The 7,447-nt window shown below is 38.7% G+C and overlaps 1 long non-coding RNA gene across 1 annotated transcript; it reads right to left on the bottom strand.

Annotated features, from left to right (window-relative positions):
* Positions 1 to 3,145: 3,145 nt before the first annotated feature.
* LOC148152749 (uncharacterized) lies at positions 3,146 to 6,457 on the bottom strand. The gene is made up of 2 exons (XR_015761997.1): positions 5,590 to 6,457; positions 3,146 to 3,958 (listed from the first exon to the last, which is right to left on the bottom strand). It is a non-coding gene; the product is annotated as an uncharacterized LOC148152749 (long non-coding RNA).
* Between the last annotated feature and the right edge of the window lie 990 nt (positions 6,458 to 7,447).

Below are 7,447 nucleotides of genomic sequence, written 5' to 3'. Positions count from 1 at the left end.
ATACATTTATATATGTCATATATTCATATATATACAAATATGTTTGTGTCAATCTATACAAAAATTTATATATTGGTAAATTTTTTCTGCTTTTTTATTTTTCAATTTTTTTTCCTGCAACAGATATGTTTTCTTTTCAATTTCCAACTTAAAGGACAAGTTTATTTTATTAAAATTGGCAATCTTTTAAAAATACCATGTGAATGTAAAGAAGTTAATTTAGTGTTCTGTCAAATTTTGTCTAATTTTTAAAATCAGTCAATCTAGCTATTTATCATAAAGTGAATTCTTTACTTTGCAAGAGTATCATTCCTGTCAAAATGAAAGTGTGACTGAGACGAGTCATCTAAAGAATATTTCTGAATATGGATCTTTGGGCCTTAAATCTGGGTTACTCTGAAGATGGAGGCGACAGGCTCCTGTGTGACAGAATTAGATGCTTAAAAGTGTCTGGGTTCCACTTTTAAAGAGCTACTTTATGTCCTTAAACAAAACAGACCTTTATTATACAGAGTGACGTAATCATAACTAGCTAAAGCCTCAAAAAGATCCTGAAATATTTAAAACTCAGTCTGAGTGCATAACACAAAGAAACCCTGGATGCATGCGCAACAAAACATCTAAGATCTGCAGGCTGACTGGCATTGAATGATGAATTTAGATTTTCTGCATGGCCTCAAATGAATATAAAAGAAGTAATGTCACAGTGTGAGAGTCATATATGCTGCACAAATGATGGCTGGCAAAAGACAGACTCAGTAAATCCAGTGGATTATTGATGAAAGCCAACCGCGTTAGCATGCGCTGCTGCAGCTACTGGCTCCATACACGACTGCAAAATGCAACTCGTTGCTCTTCCTAACAGCTATGAGGTTGAGCAACAATGAAACACTGTAATGGTAGTTCAGTGCTGGAAAAGCTGGAGCTGTGTGTTAAAGACAGCAGAGTGTCAGTTTGCAGCGCAGCTGTTCAAAGTTATGTAATAACTGGACTTGACAAGGATGGGACTGTTAGGATAATATCTGACAGCTGATTGGTTAGACAACCCTCCAGGTGAGGGCGTCCAAAACGACAGCCACCAAACGCTTCGTGTTTCTAAAGGATCATTTAAGCGTGACTCAGCATTTCGTTCAAACTGTGAGAGTATCACGAGTCTGATGTGTCGTATTTGAAGAAATGCTAAGAACATTTGAAGGAAATACAAAAATACACGGATGATGAGAAAGTCCTAGTATTTTACAGTCCAGGCAGCCAAGCATTGTTTGACGCGTGTGACCTTTGAGCCCTCAGGAGGTACTGCTTAAGAAAATGTCACACGACTCTAATCAATAGCTACATGGGCTCGGGGGTGTTGGAAAATCATTGTCACTCAGAGGAGCAGAGCTGGGGGCTGAAGCTGTTCCTCTCAGGGGGCGAGACGTTACAGCAGGTCTGAGTGAAACTCTGCCAGACTCATCTCAGACGGCCGGGGAGACGGCGGACAGATGGCCTGTGTGCAGACCAAGTCCTATTGGGAAAATGGTTATTATGATTATTTGTCCTGAAGATGGGAACATGAAATGCTAACATGTAGCAGCATGGCGGCTGACACTAATCTGTAATGTTTTGGAGACGTTAGGAGAAGAATTTACTGGAAATGAAAAGAGACAATGACTAATCTGAACTCTGTCTCTGGGTTGGATATTTTAGTGAGTCAGTGCCTGACCTTTTGACCTCTTACAACAAGCTGCCTACTTGTGTGTGACAGTCCAAATCATTAACTTTGTTACACCTATGCCGCTTGGGAACTAATTCAGCGTGCTTCAAGTTGTGCAATAGTAAGACCTATTTGTAACTACGTTTTAAAGGGACAGTATTATGTATTTTCCAGGCACATAGTTCTGTTTTATTGCACAATCAAGTAACTGAAGTACCTTCAGTTACCTTAGTTAGCATATATACAAATATATCAAATATGATTTTACTTCCTAATTTAAATCCTTTAAATTGGGTTTCTGTCTCTTTAAGAAGCTCCTGCTCTGTCTGAAACTCCTCCTTTAGGACGGAATCACAACATGGCTCCTCATTAACCCTTTAACAACGTTTTTGCCAGCGTTTCACTGAGAAGTAGCTCCTGTAATTAACTCAACAGATGTGTAGTTCTACCAGGTGTTTGCTAATTGATGCTGGCTGTCTGAAGGAGTTGAGTGAGGGGAGAGAGTCTGTAGGGGCCGGTCATATCCTAAGAAGGCCATCAAAACACTTTTTTTTGTTCCTCGAGAATACATACAGCAGTAAATTTATCTTTTTCAGTAAACTGATTTTATTTATAGTCCTTTAAAAAAGTTGCAGAATTATACACTCCCCATGCAACACTCACAAAAGAAATTTGATAGAAAATAGATGTAGATGCACATAAAGATATTAATGATCACATAACTTCATAGAACAAGTTATGCAAGTTGTTCTGTTTCAGTGTAATAATCTCAGGTGTGTTTCTGCCTCCCCGGAGGAGAAAGCTGCTGCCTGAATATTTGCTCTCATTTCAGTCTGTGATTAATGTTCTTTACTCTTTTTTTTTTTTTTTTTGCAAGTGAAGACTTAACATCTGCGAGTGGTGCTGTGGCTTTGTGCGTCACAGATGAAGAAAAAAATCGACGACAAAAACACAGGTTTTTCCACACATCTATCCACTCAAACGAAATATTCCCAGTAATCACATCCTGGAAATTATGTTTTTTCTCAGTCGCTGTGGTGCATTTCTTACATCACCAATATCATTTGCACAACAGCAAACTCATTTATCAAAAATAATTAGTACCCAGTTGATAAGCGCAAAAGTGTTCAAAATGGAGAGTTCATTCCTCAAAATAATGAACTCTCACGTCAATGAAAAACCTGGCACTACAAGACAGTCAAATGTCTCTGTCAGTCTTTAAAAGATCTATTAATTAAGCTCGCCAAATATAATAAGTTACATATTTCTGTATTTAGTGAGGTAAATGAGTTCTGTACTTACTTGGTATCATATCGATTCCAAAATGGCAGCTGCAGCTCAGGGAGGAGGTGGAGGACATCCACCTCTTCACAGATGATCTAACTCATAACAACAAACTGTCAAGACATGGTGACAGTTTAACAAATATGTAAAACAAAAACAAACAAAACATTTATATATTTTTTAATAAAAGTTACATGCTGCAGCTTTAAACTTTTAATTCCCCATTCAAACACGACCAAGAATCCTGCAGTAAACATGCCAGCCTGCACAAGTTTCTCTTCCAATAACCGGAGCATCTACAGTTTCAATCCAAAAATATTTTTCATCAGAGATATTGCAGGCATGTGCTTATTTTCAGAATCAATATACCTCTCATGTCATAAAATGATCTTTCAATAGATGCCTGGAGTAAACGTTTGGAGTGAACAGTTCCTGCAGAGGGACAGAAGCCCCAGTGATATCTGGGTGGGAGTGAGAAATCTGTGAAAAGACAGGAGAAGTGGACAATCCTTTGTGAAATCAAATAATTTCACAACATTCGGCCAATAAAGGACATCGATTCTGTAAAAAAAACATGGATTCATGTTTGCCAACATTCCAAAACTCTGTTTACCTGACATTTGTTGCTACACAAATGTTTAAAAAAGGGAACAAAGGTGCTTTGCTAACATTTCAAAGTGAGTTTAGCGGTTCTTCGTCTCTGCCCGTGTGTTTCCATCTCTCCTCCTCTCACACACATGCAGATGAACAGTCAACACAAGCGCAGCTCCCACATGCTCTCTGATGGCTTGTTGAGGCTGATCCACTGCTAAAGGTCAGCCCGGTGTCTTGATCCAGACAGCGAGATGGATGGCCAGATCTCCCATCTTACTTCGTCCCCGCGCCCTGCTCGCTCTCGGAATCTGACCTTTTCCGATGACAACCCTGTGAAGTGCACTTCATTGGAGCGAGCGGGGTCACCGCCGGGAGAACCAAGAGCTGCAGGGAAGGAGGCAACGAGGGGGAAAGAAGAACGCAGCGTCAATTATCTCTCAAATGTCACAAGCTGTTTTTCTGAGAAAAGGAGTCTTGCTCTTTCCTCTCCTCTTCAGACGGACAGATCAAGTCGTATTTTACATATTCATAGCTTTTACGTTTGCTGGTGTGGCTACAGTTAGGAAAACGTTGTTACTGATCAGTACAGACGAGATCAAATTATACTTTTGAGCTACATTAGATGTTTTCCGTATGTTTTGTCAAGGTTCTGAGTGATTTTTGCGTTTTTTTTTTTACATTATTCTTCTTTTATTCAGTTTATTACAATTTCCTAAGAAAGTTTTGCAGTTTGAGGCCAGGACATGTTACAGCTGCTTTCTTACTACTGTTTATAGAATCTCAGTCTTGTTGGAGTAGACGGAGCTCATGTAGTCATGTACTCACCATGCACACAGACTGTACAACTTCTGATGAGCTGTTTGGGTTTTTGACCCGGCAATGTTCACCATTTATAAAAAGCCAGAGAATGCTTGTCCATATTTACTTTATAAGTCACATAAAATAAAATATAAAAATGAAGAAAATCAATTATCTTAGAATGAATTATAAGATTTGTAAACTTCAGCATTTTTTTTTCAATTTTATACATCTAAAAAGACAAAAAAAAGAGAAAAAAAACAGTCTGCATTCTGTGTGTATATTATTCACTTTTATCCCAAGGAAAATTTAAATGTAGGTTTTAAGTGATGATTTCCTTTATCAAGGGGGTAAAAAATTATTCAAACAATCTGACTCACTTAGGTTTTATTTTCACCTGGCTCTAAGTGAAAAAAAGACATAATAACTTTTCTGTTTCCATGATTTAAAAATTAAAAATGGATTTTGAAAGTTGATTGGTTAAATGAAAACATTGCCAACACACAGAGAGTGAAATCTGATTGGACGAAACACAGAAAACACACATCGACATGTACGTGAAGCAACGCAGCCCGAGAAACACTACAAAAAATTAGAAAAGAAAATTGGACGTAAATTACTAACATTTAATAGAATAAATGTTATAATTTAAGTAGTTAATATGTTAGGAATTCTGATAGTGTTTGGGACTGGTGAGAAGGCTGTTGAAACCAGTCGGTTGACCTAACAAGATATGGACTAATGACCCTATAGATAAATAAAGTTGAACAAATCTGTCCTCACACAGTAAAGACATCCAAGACAGGAAGTGTGCAAAGAACAAAAAGTGATGACGTTGTAATTTCCCCCTCTATTTTCCAGAAAATCCATGGATCTCTGTCCATTTAACTTCGTTGTAATAGTGTGTAAATTCCTACACTTGTGAAAGCTCAACTCTCCTACATTTGGCAGGCCTCCTCTGACGGTTCAGTGTCATTTTTTTTCTGCCCACTTGTGTTTAATTAACTGAAGGTAGTTTTGACTAAAGCTAAAAAAAAAACAAAAAAAAAAAAAACGCATTAGCTTCCAGGGACTTTAACGTTATCGCCCACCTGAACCGACCATCATCATCCTGCGTATCTTCTGGCTGCTCTTCTGTTCATTCATGCAGGTTTCTGCCACAAAGAACACTCAGACAATGCTCCTTGCTGCTTGTAAATGCGTGTATTTAAAAGTACCTTTTAACACAACCATTAGAGCTGCCGAGCGTTGCAAGCGGAGTTGTGTTTTGATGATGTCAAAGAGTGCCGTGCCAGGACTTTCATCTCCCACTCCCCGCTGGCTTCAAACGCCTCTTTCAAATCGGTCCCCGGCAGAAGAACGGCCTGCGATCGGTGCGTTCAGTGTTCTCAGGTCAATTTATGTTCGGAACAAATTCAAAGGAGCAAATCCTGGTACAAATTTGATTAACAAAATTAAAAAAAAGAAAAAAAGAAAAGAAAGAAATCATAAATGAGAAACTGAGCACAAAGGAAAGATCAAAAATCAATTACTATTGGAGAAGTAAATTGTTAAAAATTTCAGACACCATTTGCTAAGTAAGAAAAGCTCATGAGAATTGCAAAAAATTGAAAGTTAAAAGAATCTAACATTCCATTTATCTGAAGCTAAATGTGAGGGGAAGTTTGATATTTATATTTGTGACGGTCGCTGAGCAAACTATTTAGATTCATTTAGTGACAAAAATAGGACAACTATTGGTCGTGTAATTCGTGCCCCTGGCCTAAAAGCTGCAGCATGCTCCACCTTCTCCCTGACCTAGTGTTACCATCTGAAGAAACACACCATTCCTGGTCAAAATCAGCCAATCAGAGCCAGGAGGAGGGTCTTAGCGCTGTCAATCATCCTCACGAACACTCCGCTAAGTGTGCTAATGGCAGAGAAACAACTTACCGTCACAGGGAAACTCTTTATCCACTATCATAAGTTGCCATGCTAAATTGCTATTAAAAAACCCAAAACAAACAAACAACAAAAAATCCTTGTTTTGTTGTGCAGTTTCTAAGGTATTTACAATAATTTATAACTTATTCATCGTTGTTGGCCACATTTTACACAGAGTGACACAACAGATTCCTTATCCATAAACAGTTGCTTAGAGAAGTGGAAACTTGTTTTAGTCCTGTTTCTGTCATGGACTTCCCATCAAGTTTATTTTTCAACAGGGTTCATTTCATATTTTTGACCAATATGAATGGCTTATTTATATTCTTGTTATTTCTTTTGACTTTATCTTTTTGACAAGTGACATATTTCACTGTCAGCGTCATGTTAAAGCATCGTGTTTAGGGTGTTTCAAGGCCTGATAGTCCAGGCCTGATAGTTTGATTGGGAACCAAAGTTGACACATTTGCCACATTTTCAACAAACTGAACTCTTTGAAAAACCTGTTCCCCTCCTCACCTGTGGTGACGCTGCAGCAAGAACAGCTGAAGGGAATGACATGAAAAGCTCTGAAGAACGCACAGAGCGCGCCTTCCTTCTTTGCACAATGTACAAAAAAGTGGAGTGATTTTAGCGGTTGTAAGATTTCTTTTTTTTTTTGGTAAAAGACGTTTCTCCCTCTGGCATTAGACTCTCGCATTTGGTTTGGTTGTATTCACCCAGAATGCCCTGTGCTACAGTTCACTTCCTCCTTTCCGGTCCACCTTGGTGGTCACATATGCACCAGAGTTCATTTCTAGGTTTGCAGCCAGAGTTTGCATTTTTGGTCCATTCAGAATTCAGTAACGTTTTCTCACCTCCCCAGACAAACCCAACCTTCTAGCGTTCGACTAAAGCGGACTTAACAGGGCCGGTGTGCACCCATATAAACATAGCTCAGTTGTAATATTAAAAATTTTTGCCTCAAATGATTCTGTCGCCATGTAGAACAAACGCTGTTGCTTACACATATTTTCCCCCAACTTCGACAATACACGAGGCGACGCACAAAGACGAAAGATTTCCTGAAAGTTTGATCTGACGAACAACGACATAAATGTGGTGAAACACTCAAACGCACGTCGGGCCGAGTTAAAGAGCGGCGAGATGCGG

Source organism: Poecilia mexicana, unplaced genomic scaffold (assembly GCF_051168715.1).
Source record: "Poecilia mexicana isolate PSO_F unplaced genomic scaffold, ASM5116871v1 scaffold_22, whole genome shotgun sequence".
In the NCBI taxonomy this organism is placed as follows: Eukaryota; Metazoa; Chordata; class Actinopteri; order Cyprinodontiformes; family Poeciliidae; genus Poecilia; species Poecilia mexicana.
This window is presented reverse-complemented; position numbering and strand designations above follow the sequence as displayed.